Source organism: Haemaphysalis longicornis, unplaced genomic scaffold, assembly GCF_048455015.1.
Source record: "Haemaphysalis longicornis isolate Haplotype H1 unplaced genomic scaffold, Haemaphysalis longicornis Haplotype H1 scaffold_4, whole genome shotgun sequence".
Classification (NCBI taxonomy): domain Eukaryota; kingdom Metazoa; phylum Arthropoda; class Arachnida; order Ixodida; family Ixodidae; genus Haemaphysalis; species Haemaphysalis longicornis.
Genome location: NW_027526361.1, coordinates 51,965,212 through 51,980,887, shown reverse-complemented (window position 1 = coordinate 51,980,887; position 15,676 = coordinate 51,965,212). Strand labels below are relative to the sequence as shown.

At 47.3% G+C, this 15,676-nt stretch overlaps 1 protein-coding gene across 1 annotated transcript in view; it reads right to left on the bottom strand.

Annotated features, from left to right (window-relative positions):
• Positions 1–15,676, bottom strand: part of LOC144178688 (uncharacterized) — a 286,853-nt gene that overhangs the window by 59,829 nt on the left and 211,348 nt on the right. The window lies entirely within an intron of this gene.

Below are 15,676 nucleotides of genomic sequence, written 5' to 3'. Positions count from 1 at the left end.
TGGCCGAGGTACTTTGTGACCCCCTGATCTAAGTACTGGGCGCGTTGGGTGACTACGTTAAGCAAGCATTTAAAATTTCAGAAAAAAAGTTGAAAAAAGTGTTGCAGGGTCCCTTTAAAATTCGGCCATCAGGTGTGTTCATAGCTGCAACTGAAACGAAGCCGGCCAATGGCCGCTGCACCGCTCTAACACGTGATTCGAGTTCTTATAGAATGCCAAGATTGGCAAAGTCAGAAAAATTTCTTGAGTAATGTTCCAAGTTATCTGATGGGCATAGAGAAGTAATTTTGGGCTGAGGCATTTCATGGCACCTCTTAAAAGTGCTGGATGTGTTTGCTGACTACGTTCCTAAAGCATTTACAATTTAGAAAAAACTCGAAAAAAGTGTTGCAGGGTCTTTTTAAGAGTATCGAACTACCATTTAGTCAATAAGCAGAACGATACCTGCATTTTTTTCGAGCTGGCTTCTGTGATATATAAATAGGGGGAAAGCCGTTTTGGAACAAAACCAACATTTATAAACAACTTGCCCGGGGAAAATTTTGGGCTTGAAAGTAGGTTTAACCTCAGCCTTTTGTTCCGTTTACCGCCCTGTCTATAGTCGTTACATTACGTGTGATTATTCGGGCAATGAGGAAGAAAAGACAGCCTTTGTTTGTGACGAATAATGTACGTAAATTTACAATCCCACATCAATCTTGCGCGCCTTTCATCAAGCATGTTCGGCTCGGCTGGAGCCGAGTACACGACCAATCACGATAAGCCTGGCGCCACGGTGTCATCTTGAAGCTCTACGAATTTCTGTTTCAAGAGAGTCGTTTTGTATACTCGGTATAGTTAATTCATATGAGGCTAAAACTGAGAATGTGAACGGTGAAGTATAGACAGCCTCTTCTCCATCATTTTGTTTTTGTAAAAGTGTTGGCCGGGTCGACGGTGCTGGCGCATTTTTCCTACTTACGATGCATCGCACCCCTCTTTTTGTTTTCCACAGCTGTCTCGCCTATTTGAGACATATTTTTCAAACCTTGACGGGACCACTTGAATTTGCTTTCTTAGCAACCAGTCCAATGTCAATATATAATTTAAAAAAAAACGCGTTAGCATTGACTATGGATGTATGTTCTTTTCCCCTCAAATGTTCTAATAGTTTTTTCTGCGCTAAATGATGTCACCCACCACATATAAATCCTTCCATTAGTGGTGGTTTTCCGTAAACGTGCTTGAGAGAGATTGGGAACGATCTTTAATGAAATCTGGCGATGTTAGCCGTGCTAAAATGCCTAACTTGCTACGCCAGTTGATGACGTGATGATTATTATGGCGATGATGTTGAAGAACTTGATGCGCACAGAGACGTTGAGAAATTTACAGAGATTGGTCCAGACCTGTGTGTTGCAGGTACTCTATCAGATCTTTTATAGCCCGTAAACGTGCTTGCCACCTCGACAATGATACTTAATAGGACCAAAAGTTACGCGATGACAGCGTACAGGAAGAAACACCACACACACACACACACAAAATTGCGTCTGAATACTGGACAAAACTAGGCGGGTTTGTTAGCTGGGCGGCGTCGACGCAGGGCCGTTCCGTGCTAGCGCGAGCAAGGCGGGCTGAGCAATCGAGTGCGCGCCAGCGCCGCCAGCGAGGGAATGCACTCTTCGCGGCACACGCGCCACTGCGCGGGTTAGCAGTACACAGCAAGGAGACCGCTGGCGGGCGTCGGAGGCTGCAGCGCGTCGTCTTTCTTTGCGCTAGCTTCGAGCTCCGGGGCGCCACCGGAGCGGGTAGGGCGAGTGTGAGAATTTCCAGCGCGGACAGCTTCCCCGGTTCCTCTTACTACCGCGCGGTGCTTGGGAGCGCAGCACACTGAGTGCAGAGAAAAGCGGAAAGCGACGAGAGCTCGTTTATTCGTGCTTAATTACCTGCGCGGGACGAAAACGCGGATAATTAGCGACGCCCACCCTTTCGCGGGGCGTTACCGGATGATGGACAGCCGTCGCGCTTCTGCGGTCGTGCGGTCGGCGAGCACGGCGGGCTTATTCCGTCTGCATTGGTGCTGCTTGCGCGTCGTTCTTGTGCAACGACGCTTCAGTAGTCGTCGCGAAGTCCACAGCGGCTAGATGCGAGTGACGAAATGATATTGCGGCAGCCGGGTCATATCTGCTGAGGCCTTTTACGTCCCCGTAAGCCCTTAGCGCCCGTATAAAGCTAGAATAGACGCAAGATTCTCTTTCCATTACAGCGCACGCTTTCCCAGCTTCCCATGCCTACACGCGTAGTGAAACGTGCACTGGACCGTGTGCTCTTTTGAGCCCATTCAGCTTATTCCACGTTAATACAGGCCGTCCGACTAAGCAGTTCCATCCATCGGCAGGGGAGGAATGGCGTCTTTACTGTAGAGGGTTGCATCGTACAAGGACACGGTAATTGGCTTGCTGGTGCGTTGCATCCAATTACATGACCGAGCTGCTTAGACTCGTGCACGGACAGAGAAACGTGCGCATGCAGAACTAGCAATTTTGGTAAACACAACGCGGTGGTTACGGAAAGAAGCCAAACCACGTACAGGAGTCATGCGAACAGAAATATTTTGAAAAAGAAATTAACAAAAATCCGAAATCCAGAATGCCTTACCGCTCTGTAAGCTCGCTGCCTGTTCACTTACAAAAAAAAAAGCATTTTTCTCTGATAGTGATAGCACACAATCATATGCCAAAAGACCGATTCCGTGTTTGCGAATCCGCAAAAAGAAATTAACAAAAATCCGAAATCCAGAATGCCTTACCGCTCTGTAAGCTCGCAGCCGGTTCACTTACAAAAAAAGCATTTTTCTCTGATAGTGATAGCAAACAAACATTTACCAAAAGACTGATTCCGTGTTTGCGAATCCGCGGCAAACGTTTTTACACTATTCTCCGCAGTTGTCGCCTTGCTTCTTTCCGACAACCACTTCACGACTGCGCACGCTATAATCACACTCCGCTACTTTAGAGCAGGGTACTAGAACAAGGTCAATATTGTACGAAAATATCATACCCAAAGGGACAACCGTTGGAGAGTTAGATGTAAAGAATGAACATTGAATGTGTACACTGCGTGAGAAAACGTCCAATTTCGGAGCTCTCAAAAAAAATTACTGACGCAATTGATTGCGTAAGATACACGAATAGAAAAGCGCCCGCTTTCTGCTAACAAGTGTGGCTGAAAGAGCGGGAAACAAAGCTTTCAAATACAAAATTCCGGATTTCAGATTTGACAAGTCGCAAACTCGACGTCTGCCAATTTCACCATGCTGCTCCTTTCTTCTCAAAACATTTTATTGTTTATTCAACATTTCAACGTTTAATAGCGTAACCGTTTTTCGGGCCCTGGTAGTCTTCAAAAACGGGTGTGCTGTCTATTGAAGCTTTCCTGCCATTTTTCGTTTCGTACCTTTGCTTTAGGGAAGGACACAACGTATGACCGTTGAGGTAACTAGAAACTTCCATTTTTGGGGTGTGCGTTGACTAAATTATTTACAAATTGCTTAAACGAAACCACGAACATCAGATGACTTTTTCTGATTTTTGTTTCCTAGCCTTTCGTAACTCACGAAACTGCACTTATATTTCGAAAGACGCTGCTGTTTACAAAAAAAAAATATAATAAATTTTGGAAAAGATAATATTTTGCGCTCCAAACCGTCAGCACTGAAGTAACAGAAGAATACTAAAAATTTTTGTCAGCGCGTTATCTCAATGCAAGTATTCAAGTGATACGTCCAAGCGAAAATAGACCCTCACAACTGCAATCGCGTTGCTATGCTTCTTTGAGATGGCTTTTGTTGCTGGCCGCGATCTTCCGAACAAGCTCCTGTGACGTCATATGGATCTGGGCTAGAAAGTAGGTGGTGAGTCACCACTGCTTCCCACTGCTTCATCCCTTCTCTTCAATATCTAGATTGTCTGTCTTAATCTTGTGTAAAAATTAGGTGATGAGAGACAGAAAGAGAGCTTTAGTGAATATCGGAGAGGTTATCCCCACAAACGGCGGGGCTTGCTTACTTCAGATGGGAAGAAGATAGCGAGGCGAAAGAAGGAAAGGAAGGGGCAAAAGTACGTAGAAGCAATGAATCGGAAGAAGAAGAAAGTGTAATCATTAAGCAGCGCAGAAAAACGTTACAGCATTAGGAGAAAAAATGTGAGGATCTCAACGCTACAGAACTTCGACCAATCCTGAGGCAGATAAAAAAATTTCTGCGGCTTAGCTCAGCCAACCTTGCATATACTCAAAACGAAAGCTTGCCTTAACTTGGTTAAGCCTTAGTTTTAGTTGGTTAACCTTTGATTAGCTGTAATTATTATACTATTCGTCTAAAGCCTGCCTCGGCCTATGGTCGTGGTCCCGTTTCCGGCGTTTTCCGAGCCGAACAGGTCGCCGGGCGATATCCGCGTGATGTTTAGACGCCGCTTGCCGATGACGGCTCAAAGCCTCCAGCTCGCGCGCAACGCTCAGAGAAGACGACCCGGCCTCCCTCTCATCTATGGCCAAGTTCACATGCACACGGCGAGTCACGCGGTCAGGCGCGAACCAGCTGCGGAGAGCGCATGCGCCAAGCTGACAGCGGCGGCAGTTGCGGTGAACGCGGCCGTCGGCGGAGCTCGGCTGGGTGAGTCACGTGATGCCTTCCCAAGAATACGGCACCGCTGTGGTCAAATGAAGGTCTAATTTACGGCGATGGCAAAACCAGTCGACGAAATTAGTAATGCTTTGCTTTACAATGTCAAACGAGCCTTTGCCCCTAGCGCAGTGTCGGCATAATTCTGCCACGGTCCAAGAAAGTGGTTCAGTTCTAAAAGTTTCCTCGTAGCAATAGCAAAGAGCTTTTCGCTATTTCGCGTTGGGTCGTACGCTGCGGGAAGTATTGCAGAAGAGATGCGGTTGCCCTTTTATATAGAGCACACAGAGCGCAATGGCGAGTCCGCCCAGCCTATCGTAAACAGAAAACATTTAGTGAAGGCAACGTTCAGGCGTAGCCGGTGACGGACACGCTCAGTTTGTTTTGATTAGCCCCACGCAAACTGGAAATTGCATTGGGGCTCAATCGCTTGCAGAGGCAAGGGTATCCTAAGAGGGCCCTGCCAAGCTGACAGCCGAAGTTTCCACCCCAGTGCAGAGACGGCAGTACTTCGTCTTGTCTGGAATACGGGATTTCAACAGAAACAAGCAGACTGTGCGCTTATTTTGCTGCCGCGCCAGAGATAACGTTCCCCTGGATGCCGGAATGGCCTGGCAGCCACTGAAGCAAGATTCGGTGCCTGTCTGGTAGTCCAAGTGTTAGGAATGCTCTTAGGTCACACATAAGTTCGCTCCGGTGGTCACCAGGGCTTGTAAGGCACTCCGCGAGTAGACGAAGATTACCCATTGCCGAGCGGGACGATTGGTGACATAAAGGAGTGCCGCCCTAATCGCAGTTAACTCAGTGATGGTGTACGATGTCTTGTGGCTGAGTTTCCCTTTTATATTTAGTCCAACCGACGAATCCACACTCCAATAGCTGACGAATCATGCTTCACGGAGTCGTCAGTTTACTCCTGAATCTGGCCAAGATAACGTGAATTGATGGGCTCCAGCCTGAAGTACCGCAAGGTTGAAGCAGGCAGAGATGAGTTTTTAACCATTCCTGGTATGGTGGCCGATACGTCCTACGGTGCAAACTTCCATGGCGGAAAGGCAGGCTTGTTCGTCGTTCAAAGTTGGTCGGTGAGAGGCTCCGAACATGAGGGGCAGACACGTGAGCTAGAGGATGGTCAGCACACCGGGTTACGTGACGGAGGCTGCTGCGGAGCAACTCTTAAGCTTGTAACGTCTGCGCTGACAGGAACCTGACTGCGCAGGGAGTTGTATTCGCAGATGTGCACCCTGGAAGGCCCAGGTAGATTCGTAGAACTTGAACCTGTACACTATCTACCACTCTGATGTTCGTCTTGGACAAACCATTCAGGGCTGGGATGATGTACCGCAGAATAGGAGCTGTATAAATATCTAATAGTGAAGGAACTGAGCAGCCTCATGTTATTCCTGCCAACACCCGGAAAATGAACATAAATGAATGCAGGCGTTTTCTGAGGCGACGGATATGTGCGGCTCAAGATAGTGATCGATCTCATGTCACTCAGAGAAATTTATGGTTGTGAACTTACGGTAATTTTGTGTCATTTAGGACTAGACAATAGCGGGATACGTCGCGCCTGGTAAAGACAACTGCGGCGCACTTTTCGGACGAAATTAGCAACCCGCAGATACTGACGTACTTTGAGTTGCAGGAAGAGCTGTATGCAGTTGATCCCGTAAGTTTCTGCAATTTTTGCCGGAAGCCCAGACCAAATGTCATCACCATATAGAGATATGTTGACACCCTGATGTAACACTTAAGTGATGCGGATAAGGCAGGTGTTAAACACGACAGGACTAGAACGCTGCATTGAGGGATGCCTTGTGTGATTTCATGCCGCCTTCTGTCTGCTTCATTGGTGGTCACGTAGACATGCTGATCCTGTAAGCGCCAGGTGTGCATGTGCCCTCGTTGTACCTACAAACGTCATTACCCTTCGGATAGCTTTATAGGCAACTATGTCAAAAGCCACCTTGATGTCAAGAAAAACAGCTACTGGGATATGTTTCGCAAACTTTTGCCGATGAACGTCGCTCACCAAATCAATGGCGTTGTCGATGCTACTTCTGCCTTCTCTGAAACCAGACATTTCTGGGGGATACACTTCCCAGTCCTCAAGATTTCAGACGAGTCCCTACAGCACCATTTTCTCCTTTACCTTTCCTATGTAGCTTAGCAGAGCAATAGGGCGATAAGAGTTAATGTCTGTTTGCAATTTTTCAGGTTTGAGGACCACCTCTAGACGAGCAACTTTCCAGCTTGCTACAACGCGGCCTGCTTGCTATGACGTGTTGTAGAAGGTAAGCAGTTGCCGGAGGGCGTTACTACCGAGATGTCGCAAAGCTTAGTACGTAACACCATCGGTATTTGGCGAAGAAGGCAGGTATACGGACGCGAATGCTTTGATTAGCTCGTGCACAGTGAATAATTCATCCAGGAGTATATCAATTGTAGAGGAGAGCTAATCAATCAGGACCTATGATATCACCGTAGAGCTCCTGGGAGCTGTAACCTGGGCGGAAAATTCGTCAGCTACGTCCACTTCACCGACGCTACGCCATCAAGAAGAACGAATGGGCTCGACTGATTGTTGCTCTCTGTTTGCGAAAAACTTGCCAAATGCGAGTCAGTGTTTCATGGGGAGCAGCAGTCTTGGTACAAAATTGGCTCCAACGCTGCCTTGCGAGGTTATTCAAGCACACACTGTCTGAGTGAGGCCGACGGCGTTCCGTCAAAACACTTATGCATTTCCCGTAGACCAGTTGGTCTACCGGAAAGCTCCGGTAAGATCTCTAGACATACGGCGCGTGCGTGAAACCGGAATTCTATTGTATCAAAACGGTTAATTAAAAATCGCAAGAAAGGCGTGGTTTCAGATAAGACAATACACGCATTGATCACAAAGAAGGGGTACGACGGTATACCTTTATCTCATAAACCAGGTATCGGTATGCATTAAGACCGTTCGTAGAAGTGTTTACTTCGCGCGCAAAAAATCTTCGCATAGGTTCGTTCTTCGTTTGTGATTTGTGTCTTTGAAGATTTGAAGATCAATTGGACGGGCGCACTCTCAGTTAAGGTTGGGTGCATTGTTAACTTTCGCGCTCCTCTTCACTTTCCTTAGGAATAGGTGGTCAATTTTTCGTGTGCTTGTGAACGCGCTTGTGGGAATGCCTTGAAGCTCGAATGCCATTTGTTGATAACATTATTTTCGCGTGGGGCTCTGCTCTCCTGCGAATAACACGTACGCGTTCATACTCCCCGTCCACTGGTGACCCAGCCTTTGGCACGATAGGCTACGCCGCGTTAATTGGGACTGGGCCAAGGCATCCGCCAGCTCTTCGTTCGTAGACAACGCATCAACATTATCCTCCAGCATGAGTGTTTTGAATGAACCAAAGTAGTATTTTGTATCCATGATCTGTATAAATCGCGGTATCATTGATTTTAGTGGGCCAGTCGTAAGAAGCTTAACACAGTTTCTCAAGGAAGAGGTGAACTGAGATTAAACTGCTGCTTCCATCTTGAAGAACAGTAATTTATTGCATAATAACAGTGCTTTAATCGCCCTGACCGAAATACATATCACCCTCCTCCCCGCTGAATTTCGAAGATGAATGAAAAAATTAATACCAGAAGCTGAGGCGTTTAGGGGAATTTCAAGTGAGAAAAAGAGAAAAAAATCCGCTAAGTCCTACCCACAGGTCTTCAAAGTGCTCGTCGCACGGGGCCAAGAAACTCCTCATGCCAGTTTGCATCGCCAAGCGTAATTCATTTTGAACATCGCGCGCTTCTTGTCCCCGGAGCTGCGCGTAAGGCACGCACACTTTCCCGTCGAGTACATACAATATGCAGACGAGCTTTGGCGATAAGCCTGCAGGCGCGTGTTTAACGAGCCAGTGCTTTAAGACCGGGGCTGACCCTCGAGAACACCGGTGCCTTAATTACGTAATGGATTATTCATGCGGCGCTAATTATTTCTGGACATCGGGCGGAGAAATGCTCGCGCACAGGTGATTCCTTATGCGAGTGACGATGAATAAATAAAACCCGCTTCCTGTTTGACCTTCTGCCTGCGGGGGACTTTCAAGCTGTGTAATGGTAATGAAAGAAAGCAGTAAAGGAAAGTAGCGAGGCACTTGGAACCTCTCTCAAGCAGCATCTCGCTGCTGACGTCCGCAAAACGAAGCCTAGCAAAAAAGTGTGACGTGTGAAGCTGGCGGTAGAGCAGCGACGCCAACACCAGGAAATGGCGCTTTGTTATTGAACACAACCGCAAAGACGAAGCATTGCTAGATAGGGTGCCTCGATTCACGCACGTCCACCGTGCAGGGTGGAGACACGTATACGCTGGCGCCGCCATTTTGGGGTCACTCGCTCGCCGCCACAGCAAGGCATTGTATCAAAACCGCGCTAGAATTATCGCCGCAACGCTGTTCACTGGCTAAGTTTGAATCGTCTTATCTGTTTCGTATTGCTGGGTCTTGCGGAAAACGAAAAGAACAACGCGTTGAACACTTTGGCTCAATAGCGGCGGCACGCGTCCGTTCAAAGGGTGACACCACCCTGTACGGCGGTGTTGGCATCGAGGCACCCTATTGGCGATGAGCGCGACCACGGGCGGCGCTGCGAAGCGCGTCTCCGCGACGTCGGCTTAGGTATTCTCGCATTTGTCGTCTGCTTCACTCGGGTTCACTCTCCCGCTGTTTCTTTGCGCTCGGTATGACTTTTTATGCATGTACGCACGAGATTTGTTTGTGAGTAACTTTTCATCATAATAAAAGACTTAAAATCACACACATTTGCTCAGGCTGTGATTTAAAGTACAGTTTTTGATACCGCTATGAAAGGAACACTGCTGGCATCGAAGCCGGTCCTCTGCGGAGCGCGAAGAGTTGGAGCTATTCGTCAGCTCCTTTATCTAGCAATCTTTCAAACAAAGGGAACAGTCAGCTACTAATAACTGACAACAGCTAGAATGCAATATCAAAACAAATTCGCAGGCCTTCGGGGCTGTCGGTTTTGGCAGAAGGCATTACGATTCCCGGTAATCGTATGTAAGGTAAAGCAGTTTTTGACGTTGGTTTTTTCAACCTTGCAACCGCGAAAGTAGTGTATCACATAATTTTACGTTTTCATGGCATGAAAGTATGCCGACATGCACTATGGGACGCAAAAATTGTAGGTTGAGTTCGAAAAAGACTTCTGTGTGTATATTCGCGTGCTGGTTTTATACCAGGCTTCTAACTAGTACGGATGCTTATTACGGTAAAAATACGGTACCACTATCGGTAGTGTACGGTAAAAATACAGTACCATTATCTTTGTTCAGACTTGGAGGCATATTTCGGCACATTTCCCAAAGCCATATCTTCACAATATTCAGATATGCATTGCAGTAGAACTCCACACAAGCACAGGAGTAGAAGGAGGAGGAGAAAATTTTATGTAAAAGAGAAATTGAGCTGGTTAGAGGGCGGGGTCCTCAGTCCAGGACAAGAGAGTAAGAGCAATTTTCTTCGACTTATAGAACGCCATCCCGAGTAGGCCAGGCTTTGTTCTTTACGCCCGAAAGGCTTGGGAAGCAATAATGAGCTGCTTGTACATAATCATCGGCTTCGATTTTCCTTCTACTGAAAACCAGCCCATATACTATTTATTGAGTTCATTAGCGACTATATCAAGCCTTCAACACCGTAATCATGTCATAACTGTGCAGGTTGAGAGTCACTTCGTTATAATAACGATGGTTACGATAGAAATTCGGGTCACAAAAGCGATATTCGAGTACTCTGGACAACGTTGCCAGCGCCGTTTCCTAGTGGCGTAGCAGAAACCTTTTCATTGCATTTGCATGTGAATAAACAACGCACGCTGCGGATATGCACCTTTTTGCGCGCAGCCATAACGAAAGCCAATTTATGAAGAAGGTACTGTATGCCTTACAGCCTGAAGAAAATACCTACATGAACGTTGTGAGCCTCCCAGATATCCCGAACCCTCCTAATAAGACGTTTGTGACGGTGAATAAAAATTAATTAGCTGGGCACAGAAGAAACATTCATGTGATACACGTGAACAACAACAATAACAACAGAAGTAGGAGACAGCCGTTTTATTTCCCGCTGTGCGATGCGCTTGAAAGGGCCCGCTGCTTGGTGCGTAGCATTAGACTGTTGAATCTCCATAACAGAATCTCAGAAATACTTTAGGGGTGCCTACGCATTTGGGTTCTTATTGAAATGCTCTCAGCACTGGACCTCGCAAATAAGCTAAGGGTTAGTTAGACATGAAGATTTGACCGATGCGCTGAAGAAAGTTGTTCTTTCTCTCCTCGTGTGTTGCAAACTTGTGCAGGATACAGCTTGAGATTATTGAGAGGTGTCAGCAGCTGGAAAAATACATTAATCACTGGAAATACGCTTTTTAATGCACTAAAGCAGTGGTTCTCAATGGGGGGTACGCGGACCCCAGTGGCTCCCCGATGGCATTTCAGGGCTCCGCGAAGTCGAAACTCTCCCGCCCCCCTCACCCCCCCCCCACCCAATTGCTTCTCCTTGTTGCCAATCCGATGATGATGATTGATGATTGCTATTGGTTTCCCCTTTGTAGTGGGGTGATGACGTGTCATCTTACCAAAAAGGACTTGCTGGCTGGCAAACAGGTGGCTTTGCTGCATAACATGTACATTATTTTTTTCGCATTGCGGAAGTTTTACGTTGGCTTTTTTTGCACAACACGCCAGGTATGCCAAAGAGCCAGACACACAAAAAGCCGGCATGTACTAGGTGTTTCGCTGACTTTGAGCTACAAGAGCAAATTGTTTTGCACACATCGGCATAAAATTTAGCCGCAAAAGGCGGGCATTGATAAGTATGTTGGAGACTTTGGCTGCATGTGCACATTGTTTACAATATGACACGGATAAACATAGTTCATCGCGGGGTCCCCCATAACTTTTTCAAGCCCGAAAGGGGTCCCCAACACACTCGTGCTTGAGAACCACTGCACTAAAGCATCAAAGCGGGCGATTTCTAGCGCAGGCACTGCTGCCCCCACAAGCGGAGTGTAGCAGACGACAGCGGCGCGAGTCCCTAAGCCGACGTCGGAGCCAGGGGGCGCCACTGAAACATCTCACCGCCAATTGCTAGATGAATCTAGAGCCACCTGGTGCTACGTAAAGAAAACTGCCAGAGGTCCTCTTCGTAGGCCAGCCATAGCTGGAACCCCGTTTTATTCAGGTTTCAGGAGTCGGTGGCGCCGAAAAAAATTCGACATTGTAGGCAGCGCTAAAGGGGTCACGGAGAAAGACACAGATAGGACGGGCGCTAGACATCAACGAGACGTTCGTATGGCACAAAATATAACAAATACGTATTTCGCCGAGAAAACTCTCACTGTGCAGTGAGCATTAAAAAGGGGCGCCATTTCGTTTCAGATAGCACTACTCTTTTTTATACAAGTACAAAACAACTGACGCTTACACTGTCATTCCCTTTTTCCGTTTTACACGGTGCCTCAAATATAAACAGACGCTGATACAGTAATTCACTTTTTTTCCTTATACGCAGTGCGTCAAATATTTCTCTGGATTGTTGCGTCGCAGGAGACGTCTGACCTGCACGCCAAGTGTGCAATGGTGGCAATGATCTGCCAACTCCCCATCCCTCGGCAATGACGTAACAGCTAGGCGGTGCTCTTTTAATATTTAAAAGATGGTGCTACAGGAGTGGTCGACGTAGCAATTTCCGTATGGTACTCTGCGGATCACCGCCACATTGCTCTCAACGAGAGGTGAATTGTGCTTCTTGGAGCATCTTTTTCTTGACAATGTCGTTGTCTACGACATGTCGTAGACAACGACATTGTCAAGAAAAAAATGCGCCGTTTCTGTGCTTCTTTTGGCGCCGCACATAAGCGCCGCATTTTACACCCACCTCCTTAAGATGGTTAGATAATTGGAAATAACGCACAACCACAGTCTGAACCCTGTCGAGCCCTGTCGTGCCCGGCTTCTACATTTCACTTCTATATCTGACTTCCTGATACAAGCCAACATTTCAGCGTGAAACTTGATTGATTGACTGATTGATTGATTGATTGATTGATTGATTGATTGTAGAGGGTTTAACGCGCCGACACGACGCAGGCGATGAGGCGCGCCGTATAGTGGAGAGCTCCGGATTAATTTTGTCCACCTGGGGATCTTTAATGTGCGCCGAAATCTTGTACACACGGGCGTTTTTGCTTCTCGTCTCCGTCAGCAAAGCGGCCGCCACGGCCGGGAATCGAATCCGCGACCTCGTGCTCAGCAGCGCAACGCCTTAGCCACTGAGCCACGCGGCGGATCAGCGTGAAATCTAACACTCTTCATATGTCCTGGTGGTCCCTTGATTTCCGGAGAGATCCCACGTCGAGATTATTATTATTTTTTGCTATGCCCCTGTTCTCAATATTGTATAAGCGAAATTCTGGCGAAAGACATTTTTTTCACCATGGATGGAATCTCCAACACCCTTTAGTATCCGTTGTCCAGAATACTCGCCCTTAGCTATAATTCGGCCCTTTCTAAAAATTGCGTAGGGTTGCATAGCAAAGAATTCTGCCCATTGCATTATTTGTGAATTAAGCAGAGCTTGCGGTCACTGCGCGCTATGTTGGTATTGCCGTCAAGAAAGTGACTCAGAAATGAGCCGTTCCAGCCGCTTTTTGACGCCATGCAAGCTTTGGTGCAAGCGCAATGTCGTGAATAGTAACAATGTCAAGGCAGTGTGTGCCGAAAAACACAGTACGTGTAGTTGAGTGGAAAGTGGCAGTGGTCTACGGGGTCCCGCTATTCCGTTGAAACTGCTTGCTACGTCGGCTAGACCGGTCGCTACACGAAGGAAATGTTAACAGAAGCCCCGCGCTGCTCTTCAGCCACTGTTGTGGGTGGGCATCTGGCATATCACTGCCTCTGCACGTGTGACCTCCAGGAAACACGTGTTCTACGACGCTTTGCGGCGCAACAACCCTGTTTGAGGCACTTCGCTTAATTAAAGATGGTGACAACTATGTAGACGCCCCCTCCCGTGTACCTGTTTAAAAAAGATTATGCTTATCTGAAACAGAATGGCAATCGATTTTAATGTGCGCTATATACGAGTACAGTCATGTCTCGTTAATATGGACCCCTTTAATATGGACGCCCGGCAATATGGACGAAGTTTTCGGCGACCGGTCCCTCGCCATGCATTCTTCCCCGTTAATATAAAAACCCGCAGTCCAGACTATGGACGGCTATTATGGGGATGAAACGGGTAAATACAGGCATTTTTGTCTGGTTATCATGCACACCGGTCCACAAAGCAAAAAATACAAAAGATTACTGGTGACCCCTGGAGGCCCCAACGCGTACCAGGAATTGACTGTTGGCCGAAGCATACAAAGCCGAAGCAAGCATTTATCTCGGAATGTTCCTCCTTCAGTTATCATCGAATTAGATTTGGAACATTTATGGTCAGCGAATAACACTCTACGGTAGTTACGACAGGGCGACACCTATTCGCTATGTAACAAGACGGCCCGGCGCGGCATACGCCCGGAAGACCAAGTCCTGAGGCTCAGGGCCGTGTAACAGTACGATAATAGTTCGTGCCAATATTCGCTGCCCATAAAAGGCAAGGCTTTACGCTTGTCTGGTCAGTTCGGCAGAGGCAGTGACTGGTGTTAAGCATAAACGGACCGAGCTGTCCGTTCAGCTAAAAAAGGAAATATGCCTATTCAAAAGTGAGGCGCCTTCGGCATCAGTTGAATACTTGAAAGCTCTGCTATGGAAGAGGGCGATTCTATGGATGTCATTCAACTCGTGGCAGTTTGTAAAGCTTTTTAGCACCTAGGTACAAAAAAACCCAGATGAAGAAGCATTGGCCTTCGACATTTATTCCTTAAAGTTTAAGTTGTTTACATTGGTTCGTTATTAGGGACGACTCACATTATGGAGGATTTTTCTGGGGAACGGAGTCGTCCATATTAACGAGGCATTACTTACATTGTTTTCTGTTCAAAATGTGTGTTATTGTGTATTTTTTCCAGAAAAAAAGAAAACGCCTCGGCTGATGCCTAACGTCTGCCCCGAGGTTGGCCTTTCCTTCCTCTGCGTATTTCTTCCTTATGTGCGCGTATTTGCATTGGCTACAATGTCAAAGTTCACTCAAATGAAACTAACCCCACGTTCTGCCTTAAATGTTACCAAAGAAATCACGCATACTCATTCAAGGCTTTGCACAACAATAGATAAGAGCAGCGAGATACATGATAGTAATGAAGGGTGGGTAGAAGCCGGCGTGATCACGCCTCAGCGTTCCCATCGCAGCCTACTGACCTCGGCGTTGTTGCGTGTGCCCGAGACCGATTGCTCCCCTAACATGCCGCATTGATTTCGTGCCACGACCTGCCGCACGAGCTCTGTGGCTAAGGCGTTGTGCTGCTGAGCCCAAGGACACGGGTTCGACGGTCGCTTTTCTGATGGAGGCGATAAGCAAAAACGCCTAGGTCTTCGAGGTTTCGGCGCACGTTAGAGATCCCCAGGGAGTCAAAATTAATCCGGAGCCCTCCACTACGGCGCGCCTCACCACCCGTGCGTCGGCGCGTTAAACGACATAATCAATCAATCAATCAATCGATTATGTGCCACTAAAATACATTTTAAAACACACAGCTGGACAGTTTCTGGCTTCGTGACTGCCTCCCAGCTTGTTAGGTGTGTGTCCTTCCAAAGGTAGACGCGCCTTCAGCCAGCCGCTACTTTCGTGGCATGTTCGTTCCCTTTCTCCACCCAATGTTCACTTCCGTATTTCCCGCACATGAGCACTTTTCTCAGAAAGGCGTGTGCTATTATTTTAACGCTTGATCTTGTTGGAATCAATAACTTGAAAGCCGCGCACTTAAAGCGACTCTGCAGTGAAGCTAATTAAATGTTCTCTTACAAAACACTGCCACAAGAAACACTTATTTTAGTCGGTACCTGGATTTCGA